We start from the raw sequence: 18,707 nt of genomic DNA on the forward strand, positions 1-18,707 counted from the left end.
GACATATTATTATTAACAACAATTCCTGAAGAATATTAGTTGTAGAAACAGAGAAAATCAAATCAAATTTTTAAGATTTGCACCTAATTAAGCCACCCCACTCTCCTATTAGTTAACAATTCAACTCTACATCACGACTAGGAATATTCTAGAAGCATTCCCCAAGCAGCCTAAAGTGAAAACCAACTGTGTACTGGGTGATGTGCTCAACCATTTTCAGTTTAGCTGGGCTTGCCTCTCGGACTATAGGCTCAGACTAGAGCTGTGCGATATACCATATATACCGTTCTCGGTATCGAGTCAATACCGATACACCGCACCGAGTAAATGTTTCCTGCCATTTAATAAACCACAAACAGTATATCTGAAATGCAAAATAGCTGAACAAAACGAAAGAGACGACTGTCTTGTGTATGTAATTTAATTGTATTTATTAGACGAAATTAGCGTGTGAGACTTAACTCGGGCATGTATTTAAAGCCGAGTTTACCGAAAATACCGCTCGATATCGGTCTCGGTATCGGTATTGTATCAATATTGAGTACCGTACCGATACCGAAGTAAATCACTCCACCGACCCATAGACGATAAAGAAATAACTCAGAATTATATGCAGACAACATTTATAAACAATTGAAAAAATAAACTTTAAAACTTGCAAAACTGACAACATCGGGTTTCAACAGCTGACAAACCAACGGAGGTGGGCAAACAGACTACATTGATGAATAGTGAAGAAAATAAACTTAAATACTGTTGCTAATTGACAGTATTGGAATCCAACAAACAGAATAGATTAATGGATAGTGGAGAAATAGACTTAGACTGTTCGTAATTGATAGTTTCAGGTTATAATGACTGATAAAGCAACAAAGAGGGGCAGTCAAGACTAGATTGATGGAGAGTGGAGAAAATAAACTTAAATACCCATTACAAGTTGGTATTCTCTGTAACATATGTTCATGTTCTTCTTATGCCATCTGATCTGGCTAATTCTACTATCAGTTACTTTGAATCAATACGAGCGGTTTGTCAACAATCAGTCAAGATCGACTGGCATCTTTACAATATCTGCTGTAAGCAGCATGTACCACAACCCTACCTCAACTAGTTCTTAGTCACCATTACACGGAGCTGGTATTTCCCTTTTCTGGCATCCATGTCCATCGGCATTGAACCAGCAGGTGCTCCAATGTCCAAGTCAAATCGCAAGATTGCAGAACTGGCTGACGACTACACCTCGCCCCAGCTGTTGAGTCAATGAAAGATCCGCCCATTCCAGAAATATAAGAGATTAAGACACCCGAGTCTACAGTTGTTCTTGTGGCAGAAACTCGGCGGTGTCAACATGTCTGTGATGTCGTCAGTTCCCTAAAAGACCTGGGAATACCAGACGAAGAACCCAAATGGAAAGGACAGAAAGTATGTATCATGGGCCGTTTATATGCAGTCAACAATATTTCCAGACAACTCCAAGTCAGTTTCTATGATAGAGCACACAACGGGTGTATTGAAGAAACCTGTCAGTATCCTCAACTAAGGAGAAATCCCTGTAATAGCCTGTGACCAGCCTCTGTAGAACATTGCCAAGAACATTCAATGGATAAGACCAGAGACACACGGGGAAGACTCCTATGTGGTGATGTCGGGGGGGGGGGGGGGGAGAAGAGGGTTGCTTATCAGGCTGACATTGCTGAAATGCTTGGATGACCTATTCGAAGGAACTGGCTAGACATCAACTATATTACAGGCTGCAGTAGCTAATCTTGTTACAGCAGATAGCATTCTCAAGACTTCCCATATAATCAAGACAGCCAGAGCTCACCAAATAACGGCTTGTGTACTGTACAAACTCCAGCAAGATGCTCACAATCGAAGACGGGATTTTTCTGTAAGGCGAGACGTTTGGTCCAAGGAACGAACAGCAACCAGTATTCATTTCAAGTTGTGGGAAATAATTCTGGACACCGAGCTGACCATCCTCCAATTGGACACATCCATACACAGACAAGACTTCCCTTGTATATTGAGGCCCTGTCTGCAGTGCAGTGGATAGTTCATACCCAAGACCATGGCAATTGTTCTGAATGTTCTCCATACAATTAACAGATCAGCGGTGATCATGTATGACCGTGCGAACTCTTGAGACTAGTATATATTATAATGAAAGGCTGATGCTATGTAGTATTCATTAAGAAAGGCAGGGAGGCACTAGCCCAGCATCTGTTGCGAGTAGGGTATGAGGCAGGTCATATATTGGTTCAAGCAATGATCAAAGCACCACAGTTGCCAAGTCCAGCAAACTTGGGAGATGTGCGGAGTACAGTGGACGATTAAATGGATGACTATTCCACCTGGTGAGGTCTGTCGCGTAATCGTCAAGTGTGTATACACAAAGGGACACAGAAGGACAATGCAAATGCAAGATGACAACTTTGAACCGTACAACACTTTGCAAGTGTGATGGGCGTGAATGAATATTACATGTATTTGTCAATATCACCCAGTCCATTGGTTTGATAAGTTGGATAATTTTATCAGATATTTTCTTTGACTAAACTTCACACTTGTAAAAATATAATTCTATGAAGATTACAATCCGATTTCCTCAGATGTGTGGCCGAGATTTTTATTTTATTTTTTTTGTTGCATAATAAATGGTTACTTATCACTTCTAATTGAATTTGTTCCCTTTAAATGGTGTGTGCGCAATGAAGAATTGCACTAACACAACATGAAAAACACAAAATACATGCAAACTATTGTTATTATTGTATTCTTGGCACAGACAGAAAAGTGAAATCCATTTGATTACTGTGAACCAAGATATTAAAAAATCAATATCGAAAATAAAATGGCTGACACAATATAATTTTACAGTGTTGTGCTATTTGGATTCCCTTGGCATTGAAAACACAGATTTAGATGCCAAAACAAAGTTCCGATCTTTATTATCAGCCAATATATGAGACATTGAAAATTCTCTTGTCGGCGATTTTGAAAAATGACCGCTACAGGCCATATGCGCTGGGCTCCAGTTTTAAAATAAACTGTTACAGGTCAGAGTAACGGTGTGCCAAATCTTATACTTGTATCACAGAGTGAATGATTTTTGCAAATCCTCCTGGCTACTTGAAAGGCAGAGTACTCGGGCTGTGTATCACTCTATTAGGTGCTGTTTTGTTTTGGTATGTATAAATCTGTAATCGGGAAGTCGGGAAGCAGAATGGACCCTCTTTGTAGGCTTGACTTAGAACAGAGGTGTGGCCTATTTATGATATGTAAGCACATCTTGTCTCGGTTTTTTTTTTTACGATCTCCCAATGACATAATGCGACGTATGCAAGAGCGCCCTGTTTGTGGGCGTAGCTACGAAGATATGCCTGGTATATCATCGCATACAAACAGATAGGAAGCAGTCTGGAACTGGCAATTCAGCGATTAGGACAACGGTGAAAATCATCGCAATAACGGAGATCACGACGTTCACGTCTTTGACTCTGATCATCTGTTTGTTTTATGTTAATGGACAGGGTAAGTACTGACTTATTCTTTTTTTTAAATTAATTAATTAATTTTTTTATTTTATTTTATTTTATTGTTGTACATAACCATACAATACATAGTGTTTTGTTTTGTTTTCTTCTTCTTCTTCTTCTCTCTCTCTCTCTCTCTCTCTCTCTCTCTCTCTCTCTCTCTCTCTCTCTCTCTCTCTCTCTCTCTCTCTCTCTCTCTCTCTCTGTCTTTTTATAAACAAGATATCATTGATCTAATGTCTAAATAAGAAGAAACTGGGGGCATTTTCACGGGAAAGGCTGCTAAAAGGTCTAACGATGATCGAAAATAAAATGCAATACTGTTGTGACAACGTTTTATGATTTTAAAGTAAACATATACAGAAACTAGAAAATTAGAGCGGGGATCTTTGGCTACTTTGTGATAGGCACAGATTGAATGAATTTGATATAGAGTTGTCTCCTTACTATACCTCAGATTTAAATGTTAGTTGATATATAAATGTTACAGAGATATTTACGTGAATTAAAATTATATTATTAAACAGCAAAGTGGCAATGTCATCGAATGTCAAACTACAGTAAATGGATTTGTTAATTTCACAATATTACATCATATCTAGTCTACCATTGGGCTATTTATCGTGCCAGCCAGTGCACCACGACTGATATATCAAAGGCTGTGGTATGTGTTATCCTGTCTATGAGTTGGTGCATATAAAAGATCCCTTCCTACTAATGAAAAACGTTTGCAGAGTTATGGTCTATAATATATTTGGCCCATTTTCCCGTTCCTACCAGTGCACCACGACTGGTATATCAAAGAACGGAAGGTGCATACAAAAAAACCCTTTCTGCAAATAGAAAAATAGAATTATATCTAAGACTAAAGTTACCTTATGGTTGACATGAAATAGCCGATGATAAATAAATAAATACGGTCTAGTGGTGTCGTTAAACAAAACAAACTTTAACGTTACTGTATTTCAGGAACATGCAACCAACAATGGCGTAAAATCGTATCAACTGATAACACGGGACTCCAACCTTTGGTAACAAGGACGATTTGATTGAAGCAGTGGCACATGGTGCACGCGTTGATTCAAGAAGCGCGACTTACTTCGGCGAACTGTACAACATGAACATCATGGCTGGTGACATATGTGGACAGTCTCTTGTGCATATCAACAAGGCTGACTGGAAAACGTTTGGAGAACAAGCGTATTGGATTTTCATCATGGTGTGTACGTCGGGGCATATGCACTTCGCAAAGTATGCTGCTGAGTCGAACCTGTTTGGAGGTGACACTAAAGACAGACAAGCTATAACATGGTATGTTCTAGACCTGCCAACTACGCCCGTATTGCCCCATATAGCTAACGGCTGTAGAATACAAGGCAGCAAAGCGGATCTGCAGACAGCTGTTACGTCTGGGTATGACAGAGCTGTTTCGCGATACAGATGATATGTCTTTCCTCTTCAGAACGTCCAGGTTTCTGGCAGTGGAAATCTGATCAGTGGACAGAGCATCTGGCATGTCAGTCAACAGAAGGTTGATGGCCACATGGAGTTCCAGCCAACAGCCTTCTGGTCGTTCAACATGCTAAGCTCCAATGGCTTACATGACGTGTCCAGGTGGACTGTAGATAAAAACAAAGACAGAGGCCGCTCTAACTATAAAACCGCGTTGGACTGGTATTCAGACTCGTGTTGGAAGAAGGTGTATACAGTCGACGAGAACGGTAATGTAGAAGATGGAGGTGTTGCCCCATTGATAAGCTATGTTTCTATGGGACATAGAGTGAAGGTACTTATAGATGGTATATCTTTTGAAGCAGTAACCGTGCGATTTGGACATTTAGGCGTCTGTTCAGATTGTCGATCAGGTTTCAAAATCCAGCCCAGACGCTTTCGATGACAAACCTCAGTGCGTCTGGCACATGGTACACTCAAGTGGCGTCGTCTGGACAAAGTACTTGAACATTACGGATGGCACGGAGATTCAAGAGAAAACAAACAAAAAGGTCAGTTGGTATGTACACACACGCACGTGGGAGAAAGTCTTCTTCACTACAACCAACAAGGTTATATTATCTAGTATAAAGGAAAATCTGAAAACAGCACTTATGGGCGGTGCTCAACTCCGTATTGCCCAACGACTCTCGTATGGTTGGTTTCTTATTGATACCAACAATATAGAGTTTGGACCCAGGGGTGAGGTTTCGGCCCAGAGTCTGAAGATTATCGGCACAAGTAGAACAGGACCAGGCGAGTTCAGGATAGGGAACAATCCTTATCACTATTTCAACCTGTTCAACACCGAGAACACAGTGGACGTAGCTCGCTGGTCTTTGAAGACCAACGAAGACAAGGGTCATTCTACTTACGCAGTCTATCTTCTTTGGTATATCAGCCGTTGAAACAGATACAGATACTATCAATTTGCAACGTTCTTTAAGTTTCTTTTCTCTACTGTTCATCTCTATTGGTTTACCAGCTGTTGAAGGCAGATACTATCTATTTGCAACAGTCTTTTAAGTTTATTTTTTCCACTGTCCATCAATCTAGTCTGTCCATCTCTGTTGATTTACGAGCCTTTGAAGGCAGATACTATCAATTTACAAGTTTTAAAGTTTATTTTCTCCACTGTCCATCAATCTAGTCTAGTCCATCTCTGTTCAATCTAGTCTAGTCCATCTCTGTTGGTTTACAAGCCTTTGAAGGCAGATACTATCAATTTACAAGTTTATTTTCTCCACTGTCCATCTATCTAGTCTAGTCCATCAATCTAGTCTGTTCCTCTCTGTTGGTTTACCAATATGCAACAGTTTTTAAGTTTATTTTCTTCACTGTCCATCAATCTTCTCTGTATATCTATGTTAGTTTACCAGCCGTTGAAGCTAGATACTATCAACTTACAAGTTTTAAAGTTTATTTTTTCCACTGTCCATCAGTCTAGTCTGTCCATCTCCGTTGATTTACCTGCCACTGAATTTAGACACTATCAATTTGTAACGTTCTTTAAGTTTATTTTTGTCCATTATCCATCTCTTTCAGTTTATCAGCCATTATAACCCGATACTATCAGTTTGCAACAGTCTTTAGGTCTATTTTCTCCACTGTCCATCAATCTATTCTGTTTGCCCATCTCTGTTTTAAGCCAATTCTATCAATTTACAACAGTCATTAAGTTTATGTTCTCCACTGTCCATTAATCTATTCTGTTGTAACCCAGTGTTATCAGTTTGCAACGGTCTTTAAGCTTATTTTCTCCACTGTTTATCAGTATAGTCTGTCTGTCCATCTTCGTTGGTTCATCAGCCATTGTAACCCAATACTGTTAATTTGCAAGTTGTAAAGTTTATTTTCTCCACTGTCCACCAATTTATAGTCCGTCCCATCCTACCACAAACATGTTTAAAAAAAAGAGAGAGAGAAAAAAAAAATCAGTTTGGTAAATTAAAAACACTCCGCTATTTTTGTTAGTTTATCAGCCAATGCAAGTCTTTAAGTTTATTTTCTTCTCTTTCCGTCAGTCTAGTCTAGTCTGTCCCTGTCTGTTGGTTTATCAGTCGTTGAAGCCAGATACTATCAATTAGCAACAGTATTTAAGTTTATTTTCTGCACTGTCCATCAATCTAGCTTGTCCATCTCTGTTGGTTTATCAGTCGTTGATGCCAGATACTATCAATTAGCAACAGTATTTAAGTTTATTTTCTGCACTGTCCATCATTCTAGCTTGTTCATCTCTGTTGGTTTATCAGTCGTTGATGCCAGATACTATCAATTAGCAACAGTCATTAAGTTTATGTTCTCCACTGTCCATTAATCTATTCTGTTGTAACCCAGTGTTATCAGTTTGCAACGGTCTTTAAGCTTATTTTCTCCACTGTTTATCAGTATAGTCTGTCTGTCCATCTTCGTTGGTTTATCAGCCATTGTAACCCAATACTGTTAATTTGCAAGTTGTAAAGTTTATTTTCTCCACTGTCCACCAATTTATAGTCCGTCCCATCCTACCACAAACATGTTTAAAAAAAGAGAGAGAAAAAAAAAAAAATTCAATTTGGTAAATTAAAAACACTCCGCTATTTTTGTTAGTTTATCAGCCAATGCAAGTCTTTAAGTTTATTTTCTTCTCTTTCCGTCAGTCTAGTCTAGTCTGTCCCTGTCTGTTGGTTTATCAGTCGTTGAAGCCAGATACTATCAATTAGCAACAGTATTTAAGTTTATTTTCTGCACTGTCCATCAATCTAGCTTGTCCATCTCTGTTGGTTTATCAGTCGTTGATGCCAGATACTATCAATTTGCAACAGTATTTTAAGTTTATTTTCTGCACTGTCCATCAATCTAGCTTGTCCATCTCTGTTGGTTTATCAGTCGTTGATGCCAGATACTATCAATTAGCAACAGTACTTAAGTTTATTTTCTGCACTGTCCATCAATCTAGCTTGTCCATCTCTGTTAGTTTATCTGTCGTTGATGCCAGATACTATCAATTAGCAACAGTATTTAAGTTTATTTTCTGCACTATCCACCAATCTAGCTTGTCCATCGCCATTGGTTTATCAGTCGTTGATGCCAGATATTATCAATTAGCAACAGTATTTAAGTTTATTTTCTGCACTGTCCACCAATCTAGCTTGTCCATCTCTGTTGGTTTATCAGTCTGTCCTGTTTATCAGTGTAACCCAATACTGTTAATTTGCGTTGATGCCAGATACTATCAATTAGCAACAGTATTTTAAGTTTATTTTCTGCACTGTCCACCAATCTAGCTTGTCCATCGCTATTGGTTTATCAGTCGTTGATGCCAGATACTATCAATTAGCAACAGTATTTAAGTTTATTTTCTGCACTGTCCACCAATCTACCTTGTCCATCTCTGTTGGTTTATCAGTCGTTGATGCCAGATACTATCAATTAGCAACAGTATTTAAGTTTATTTTCTGCACTGTCCACCAATCTAGCTTGTCCATCGCTATTGGTTTATCAGTCGTTGATGCCAGATACTATCAATTAGCAACAGTATTTAAGTTTATTTTCTGCACTGTCCACCAATCTAGCTTGTCCATCTCTGTTAGTTTATCAGTCGTTGATGCCAGATACTATCAATTAGCAACAGTATTTAAGTTTATTTTCTGCACTGTCCACCAATCTAGCTTGTCCATCTCTAGCAACAGTATTTGGTTTATCAGTCGTTGATGCCAGATACTATCAATTAGCAACAGTATTTAAGTTTATTTTCTGCACTGTCCACCAATCTAGCTTGTCCATCTCTGTTGGTTTATCAGTCGTTGATGCCAGATACTATCATCTTAAGTTTATTTTCTCCACTGTCCATCAATCTAGCTTTCCATCTCTGTTGGTTTATCAGTCGTTGATGCCAGATACTATCAATTAGCAACAGTATTTAAGTTTATTTTCTGCACTGTCCACCAATCTAGCTTGTCCATCGCTATTGGTTTATCAGTCGTTGATGCCAGATACTATCAATTAGCAACAGTATTTTAAGTTTATTTTCTGCACTGTCCACCAATCTAGCTTGTCCATCGCTATTGGTTTATCAGTCGTTGATGCCAGATAATATCAATTAGCAACATTTTAAGTTTATTTTCTGCACTGTCCACCAATCTAGCTTGTCCATCTCTGTTGGTTTATCAGTCGTTGATGCCAGATACTATCAATTAGCAACAGTATTTAAGTTTATTTTCTGCACTGTCCACCAATCTAGCTTGTCCATCTCTATTGGTTTATCAGTCGTTGATGCCAGATACTATCAATTAGCAACAGTATTTAAGTTTATTTTCTGCACTGTCCACCAATCTAGCTTGTCCATCGCTATTGATACTATCAATTAGCAACAGTATTTTAAGTTTATCAGTTTGATCAGATACTATCAATTAGCAACAGTATTTTAAGTTTATTTTCTGCACTGTCCACCAATCTAGCTTGTCCATCGCTATTGGTTTATCAGTCGTTGATGCCAGATACTATCAATTAGCAACAGTATTTAAGTTTATTTTCTGCACTGTCCACCAATCTAGCTTGTCCATCTCTGTTGGTTTATCAGTCGTTGATGCCAGATACTATCAATTAGCAACAGTATTTAAGTTTATTTTCTGCACTGTCCACCAATCTAGCTTGTCCATCACTATTGGTTTATCAGTCGTTGATGCCAGATACTATCAATTAGCAACAGTATTTAAGTTTATTTTCTGCACTGTCCACCAATCTAGCTTGTCCATCGCTATTGGTTTATCAGTCGTTGATGCCAGATACTATCAATTAGCAACAGTATTTAAGTTTATTTTCTGCACTGTCCACCAATCTAGCTTGTCCATCGCTATTGGTTTATCAGTCGTTGATGCCAGATACTATCAATTAGCAACAGTATTTAAGTTTATTTTCTGCACTGTCCACCAATCTAGCTTGTCCATCTCTGTTGGTTTATCAGTCGTTGATGCCAGATACTATCAATTAGCAACAGTATTTAAGTTTATTTTCTGCACTGTCCACCAATCTAGCTTGTCCATCTCTGTTGGTTTATCAGTCGTTGATGCCAGATACTATCAATTAGCAACAGTATTTAAGTTTATTTTCTGCACTGTCCACCAATCTAGCTTGTCCATCTCTGTTGGTTTATCAGTCGTTGATGCCAGATACTATCAATTAGCAACAGTATTTAAGTTTATTTTCTGCACTGTCCACCAATCTAGCTTGTCCATCGCTATTGGTTTATCAGTCGTTGATGCCAGATACTATCAATTAGCAACAGTATTTAAGTTTATTTTCTGCACTGTCCACCAATCTAGCTTGTCCATCGCTATTGGTTTATCAGTCGTTGATGCCAGATACTATCAATTAGCAACAGTATTTAAGTTTATTTTCTGCACTGTCCACCAATCTAGCTTGTCCATCGCTATTGGTTTATCAGTCGTTGATGCCAGATACTATCAATTAGCAACAGTATTTAAGTTTATTTTCTGCACTGTCCACCAATCTAGCTTGTCCATCGCTATTGGTTTATCAGTCGTTGATGCCAGATACTATCAATTAGCAACAGTATTTAAGTTTATTTTCTGCACTGTCCACCAATCTAGCTTGTCCATCGCTATTGGTTTATCAGTCGTTGATGCCAGATACTATCAATTAGCAACAGTATTTAAGTTTATTTTCTGCACTGTCCACCAATCTAGCTTGTCCATCGCTATTGGTTTATCAGTCGTTGATGCCAGATACTATCAATTAGCAACAGTATTTAAGTTTATTTTCTGCACTGTCCACCAATCTAGCTTGTCCATCGCTATTGGTTTATCAGTCGTTGATGCCAGATACTATCAATTAGCAACAGTATTTAAGTTTATTTTCTGCACTGTCCACCAATCTAGCTTGTCCATCTCTATTGGTTTATCAGTCGTTGATGCCATATACTATCAATTAGCAACAGTATTTAAGTTTATTTTCTGCACTGTCCACCAATCTAGCTTGTCCATCGCTATTGGTTTATCAGTCGTTGATGCCAGATACTATCAATTAGCAACAGTATTTAAGTTTATTTTCTGCACTGTCCACCAATCTAGCTTGTCCTTCTCTGTTGGTTTATTAGTCGTTGATGCCAGATACTATCAATTAGCAACAGTATTTAAGTTTATTTTCTGCACTGTCCACCAATCTATCAATTAGCAACAGTATTTAAGTTTATTTTCTGCACTGTCCACCAATCTAGCTTGTCCTTCTCTGTTGGTTTACTAGTCATTGAAGCCATATACTGTCAATTAGCAACAGTCTTTAAGTTTATTTCTGAACTATCCATCAACCAATTCTGTCTGCCCATCTTTGTTGGAATCCAATACTATCAATTTGCATCAATGTTTAAATTCATTTTCGCTACTGTCCATCAATCTAGTCTGCCCATCTCCGTTAGTTTATCAGCTGTGGAAACCCGGCACTGTCAGTTTGCAAGTTTTTACGTTTGTTTTCTCAACTGTTTATCAATATCGTCTGCATATCTTCGGGGTTATTTTTTATCGTCTATGGAAGTCGGTCGATTCACCTTACACCTACCCATTGAGATGTTAAATTTGCTCTGAGTGGAAGCCGGTACCGGGAGGCGAACCCAGTACCTACCAGCCTTATGTCCGATGACTTCACCTCTAGACGACTGAGGCCCTTGCTCAGTTCATTAGCTTTTATTATTAAACCAAAGCCTGTGCCGGAATCAAATTCTGCTCATTGGTCATTTGTTAAAACGCGATACTATAAACTTGCAACAGTCGTTTAATTTGTTCCATTCAGATATGATAAAGATTCGATAATAGTACAGATATAACATCGGCCTCTGCGGTGTTGTATTTGAAGCTTAATTGGATAGAAGCACGAAACATAAGTAGAACTGAAACTACCTATCAAATTATAAATTTGTAAACAAGATTCGCTTTATCCGCTTGCCATCTTTATAATTTAATGCAATAAACCAACAATCTGCTAACATACACTTTGTCTGTGTTTTTGTGTTAAGAATGATCGTTGTTTAGTAAACGTGACGGCTTGGGCGGGTTTGTGCCTACCGTTTTTCATTACTAGTTAGAGAATTATTTTATTCTCCAAGCGAGAGCGAGGGTAATAAAAGAATTGTCAAACGAGTTTCATAAATTTCGTATGGCATTCCAGCGAATGTTATGATTTATTTATTACCCACAAACAATGATTCTGACAAACGTTAAATATGATTGTAATCGCATCACAATCGGCGTTAATAACAGTAAGACATGTTAATTACAGTGACGCGGAATCATGTCAGTTTCAGAAACAGCCACTGTCGCAAGCTTGCAGATGCAAAGGCGACTCGTGACGTCATCAGTAGTGTGCTATATAGAGAATAATACATGAGTGGCCATTAGATACCATTTATATTAGGTCTCACTACACAGATGTCATCTACTATGGGCAACAATTGTTTCGTAGTGAAGTGTTGAAATCCTTGGGGGGGGGTTCTGTATATTTCAGCATGAACATTATTAATGGCAGATACAAATTCTACCTTTATAGTAGAATACTATGTTATATATTCACAATACTATCAAAACTCTTTGTCACTATGACTGTAAATTCGAAAAAAGTAATTATGCACAAAATCACAGAATTAGTGTGAATTTGGATATTGACCTTGTGACCTTGAATTTTGACCTTTTACAATGAGAAACTCAGTGTTAGACACTCAGATCAATTTATATATTACATGTAAGAACACTAGAATATAGATTTTGACACATATCCGCCTAAAAATTAAAAATAAAATAATAATTAAAATATATAAAATTGACATGTTTGCAATATTTACCCAAATAGGGCCCCCATAAGCTTGGCTCAAATCCTCATCGATAAAATTACCTTTTATAAGGATGCTACACTAGTACATTTTCACTTTGGCTTGCTAAACCTATTTTTGGGTGGGGTGTGGGGGGGGGGGTAAACAGTAATTTCATGTTTTACATTCTGGTCTCACTACACAGATGTCATCTGCCATTGAAACCCATGTTAAATTGCCTAAATTCAAACGAAGACTGCCAATAAAACGGGTTCTCATTGGCACTAACAACATACACCATTGCGAACATACATTATATAAGCATTTATTTTCACTCTAAAATTGAGAACATTTCCTTCTCAGTTTTTTGCTATATGACCGCATCTGGCTATAGTACCGGTCCGAATAGGTGGTTCATTAACCGATTCACTCCGGCTGTCTGTTGCGCTGTACACCCATGTCCCAAAAGGTCGACGCACAATATTACAAAATAACATGGGTAAAATACAGCCAGAAGGTTTACCATTAAACATACATATTGTTTTAATTCTTCACCATTTTCTAGAAGTGAATAGGTGAACCATAACATGTGTCACAATTAGGAACTATAGTGGACGTGATCAATGAACTCTCACCCGGAAGTGATCTGTGTAGTGAGACCTTACAACGAGGTTTTAAAAAAGTATCTAACGAGCGAAAGCGAGTTTGATACGACTTTAAACGGGTTGTATGATATTATTCTATTTCTTACATATCCTCAACCCCCTCCCCCCAAAAAAAAATAACAAACAACAACAAAAAACAATACCAAAAACAACAACAAACGGGGCCCGTCGCTCAATCTCAATGATGTCACGGACATGCAGTTTGGATAGCGTTGCCATGGCGTTATTGTCTCAGGCTGTTTTTTCATTGGATGAATGACACCGGTGACCTGGCCATCACATAGGAACAACCAGTCGTACGTCTTGAAATTGTTAACACACGTACATGTGTAAACAAAGTAAAGTTTGTTTTATTTGACGACGCCACTAGAGCACATTGATTTTTTATCTTAACATCGGCTATTGGACGTCAAACATATAGTCATTCTAACACTGTTTTTAGGGGAAACCCGCTGTCGCCACATAGGCTACTCTTTTACGACAGGCAGCAAGGGATCTTTTATTTGCGCTTCCCACAGGCAGGATAGCACAAACCATAGCCTTTGTTGAACCAGTTATGGATCCCATTGAGCCTTGCGGAGCACTCACTCAGGGTTTGGAGTCGGTATCTGGATTAAAAATCCCATGCCTCGACTGGGATCCGAACCCAGTACCTACCAGCCTGTAGACCGATGGCCTAACCACGACGCCACCGAGGCCGGTCATGTGTAAACAAGTATGTGTTATCAAAAATAACGAATGGTGTTCTCACCAACGTGTGTGTAAGAAACAGAAAGAAAGAAAGAAATGTTTTATTTAACGACGCAATCAACACATTTTATTTACGGTTATATGGTGTCAGACATATGGTTAAGGACCACACAGATTTTGAGAGGAAACCCGCTGTCGCCACTACATGGGCTACTCTTTCCGATTAGCAGCAAGGGATCTTTTATTTGCGCTTCCCACAGGCAGGATAGCACAAACCATGGCCTTTGTTGAACCAGTTATGGATCACTGGTCGGTGCAAGTGGTTTACACCTACCCACTGAGCCTTGCGGAGCACTCACTCAGGGTTTGGTGTCGGTATCTGGATTAAAAATCCCATGCCTCGACTGGGATCCGAACCCAGTACCTACCAGCCTGTAGACCGATGGCCTAACCACGACGCCACCGAGGCCGGTATTGTGTAAGAAACAGAGAATATCACGTGTGGCCGTTAGATACCATTTATCTTGCAGCGAGTTGTTTTAAAATGTATTTAACGAGTGAAAGCGAGTTGGATACCTTTTTAAAAAACGAGTTGTAAGATAAATGGTATCTAACGGACACGAATGTTGTATTCTATTTCTTACATATCCTGATTTATTTTTTATTTTTATTAAATTAAAATGTCTTTTCAACGAAAACCTATTTTTAGCCCCTGATCTTATAGATAACCTGTACGTCATTGATGGGTCAATTTCAAGTGAACTTATACGTCACGGAGAGATCAATTCGATCGTTCTTGTTTTTTTGTCATTGGATGGTATGGCATTGGTGATCTGGTCACCACCTAGGAGCAGCCAGTCGTATGTCTTTAAAATGTTATCGCACGTAGATGTGTTAAAGGGACATTCCTGAGTTTGCTACATTGTAAGATGTTTCCGACTAATAAAGTATTTCTACGATTAAACGTGCACATTATATATATTTTCTGGTTCAGAATATCATTGTCTGTATATTCAATGTGTTTCTGGTCGTCTTAATATTTGTAAGAAACCCAAACTGGATTTTGTCTTCAAATAATTTCGTACGTACGAAAAAACAAAACAATTTGGAAATAAAATGAAATTTAACCTAGTACAAATATTAGCACGATCAGAAACACGTTTAATATACAGCCACTAATATTTTATACAGAAAAATATATTTGATATGTAATTACAATCGTTAAAAAGTCTTTGTTAGTCGATAACATCTTAAAAAGTGCAGCAAACTCAGGAATGTCCCTTTAACAAGTATGTGTAATCAAAAATAAAGAATATTGTTCTCACCAACGGGTATGTAAGAAAGCAGTTTTCAAGGTATTGTTATGACCCAGGCAATAAAGATAGAGTGGGATAAATACAACATTTATGTAACCGTTTATTGTAGACCATATATAACTTACAGACATACAGACAGACAGGAAGGAAGGAAGGAAATGTTTTATTGAACAACACACTCAACACATTTTGTATTTATGGTTATATGGCGTCGGACATATGGTTACGGATCACACAGATATTGAGGAAACCTTTAGTCGCCACTTCATGGGCCATTCTTTTCGATTAGCAGCAATGGATCTCTTATATGCACCATCCAATAAACAAGATAACACATATCACGGCATTTGATATACCAGTCGTGATGTACTGGATGGAGTGAGAAATATCCCAATGGGCCCACTGACGGGGATAGATCCCAAACCGACCGCGCATCAAGCGAACGTTTTACCACTGGGCTATGTCTCGCCCCGTACAGACAGACGGAGACAGAGACAAAGAGAATATATACTTACGTGTTTTTAATATTTTCGATCAGAGTTAATCCAAAACATGAACGTGGAATAAAAACGAACATAAACCGACATATGTCACCTGAATTCTATTTTACCTTCCTGTTGTCATGATAATTTAATGAGTAAAACATTACCGATTTAACAGACAAAATACATATATATTGTTCAGCTTAAAACTGCATATTCGATTTTACCATTTGTTAGTAACATCACATAATTTCCAAGAGCAATCGACCGATATAGATTTTGTGGTCTACGTGTTCTTGTGTTGGATTTCTCTGCGTGTGTGTGCGTGCGTGCGTGTGTGTTTTTTTTTGTTGTTGGAGTTGTTTTTGTTGAGTTTTGTTGGGGCAGGGGGTGTTACAGTTGTCGTTTTTAGCCAGTGTTTGATGTATGTTAGTTTCTAACCTTCTCTCTTCATTCATTGAGTTGTATTTATTTACGTGCTTGCATCCAACTACTGTCGTGAGCTCACACCCTAGCTATCTGGACCGTCCGTCGAGGACAGTGGGTTATGAGTCAACTGAAAGTGACCGACAAATAGGTATAATGTCCATTTAGTCGTTAAACTCGCTCTGGGTGGAAGCCTCTACCGGGATACGAACCCAGTACCTACCAGTTTTACATCCGGTGGCTTAAAGTTTGTTTTGTTTAAATACACCACTAGAGGACATTGATTTATTAATCATTGGCTATTGGATGTCAAACATTTGGTAATTTTGACACATAGTCTTAAAGAGGAAACCAGCTACATTATTTTCATTAGTAGCAAGGGATTTTTGTATGCACTGGCTCGAATGGGCAATAGCCCAATGGGCCCACCGACTGGGATCGATGCCAGACTGACCGCACATCAAGCGAGCGCTTTACCACTTGGCTACGTCCCGCTCCTCCGATGGCTTATTCTAGTCTAAGTCTACCAACTGACACGACCAAGTTGGACAACTCTCCGATCTCTCGATTTCCACGACTGTTCAGTTGCCAGTCTGAGCGTAGTATAATGCTAGTAGTCCTGGCAGCTATATTGGTACATGGAGGCCATCTTGAAAAACCAAATGATATCCATATTATTAACAATATAAAAGCTTCCTTCGGTGACATATTATTAACAACAATTCCTGAAGGATATTAGTTATAAAAACCGAGAAAATCAAATCAATGTTTTAAAATATATACCTAAGCCACCCCACTCTCCTATTAGAAAATAGAATGTCACCTTTCAGTTCACAATTCAACTCTACATCACGGTTAAGAATATTCTAAAGGCATCCCCCAAGCAGCCTAAAGTGAAAACCAACTGTGTACTGGGTGTTGTGCTCAAACATGTTTAGGTTAGCTGGTCTTGGCTCCCGGATTACAGGCTCGGACTACTAGAGCTGGGCGATATGCCATATATATATAGATAGATAGATAGATAGATAGATAGATAGATAGATAGATAGATAGATAGATAGATAGATAGATAGATAGATACATACATACATACATACATACATATATACTATATACATCCATCCATCCATCAATCCATGTATGTATGTATTGATGTATGAATATCTATATATTGTATGTATGTCGAGGTTGCCTGTTACATGTATAGATATTAATGCACTGGCGCAGAGGATAATTAAATCCTTTCTCTCACAAATTGTCCCGTGCCGTTGCTGGGACTCGAACCTATGGCACCGAATCGCCCGCAACTTTGCAGACTTGCTACGATACGTTTTGAGCTACTGAGGAATCCATGTATGTATGTATGTATGTATGTATGTATGTATGTATGTATGACATTGTATCTGTATCTAACCATCCATCCATCCATCCATCCATCCATCCATCCATCAATCTGATTTGAGATTTCCCATTGGCGTCGATCTGGTTTTAAAAGTGTCAACCAGGACATAGCTAACAAGGTTTCCTTCCGTGTTTCTTCCGGCGCAAGATATAGTTCATTGGTTATAACGCTCGTCTGGGATGCGGCGTTTCTTTGGATATACTTTCATTTCAACTTATTTTCGTGCTTATATCCAATTAAAGTTCAACCACGCTCTCCTGGGCACACACCTCAGCTATCTGGGTTGTCTGTCTAGGACAGTGGGTTAGTTGTTGTTAGTGGTTAGTGAGAGAGAAGCGAGTGTACTGGTCTTACACCTATCTCCTGAGTCGTTAAAACTCGCTCTGGGTGGGAGCCGGTATCGGGCTGCGAACCCTGTACCTACCAGCCTTATGTCCGATGGCTTCAGACCACGACACCACCGAGACTGGTTGGACATACATTCATGTCCTATCACATCTTGTTTTGAAAAAGAAGAAAACGAAGAAAAAGAAGAAGAAACAATTATCTATCTATCTATCCATCTACCTGTCTACCTGTCTACCTCTCTCTTTCTCTCTCTCTCTCTGTGTGTCTCTCTCTCTCTCTCTCTCTCTCTCTATATATATATATCCATCTCTCTCTATATATCTCTATCTCTCTATCTACCTACATACCTACCTAAATATCTACCTACCTACCTGCCTGCCAACTTACCTACCTACCTGTTTGTCTGTCTATCTATTTTTCTATCTCTGTCAGTCAGTCAGTCTGTCTGTCTTTCTGTCTGTCTGTCTGTCTGTCTGTCTATCTATCTATCTATCTATCTATCTATCTATCTATCTATCTATATATATATATATATATATATATATATATATAA

The sequence above is a fragment of the Gigantopelta aegis genome, chromosome 7, assembly GCF_016097555.1.
Source record: "Gigantopelta aegis isolate Gae_Host chromosome 7, Gae_host_genome, whole genome shotgun sequence".
Taxonomy (NCBI): Eukaryota; Metazoa; Mollusca; class Gastropoda; order Neomphalida; family Peltospiridae; genus Gigantopelta; species Gigantopelta aegis.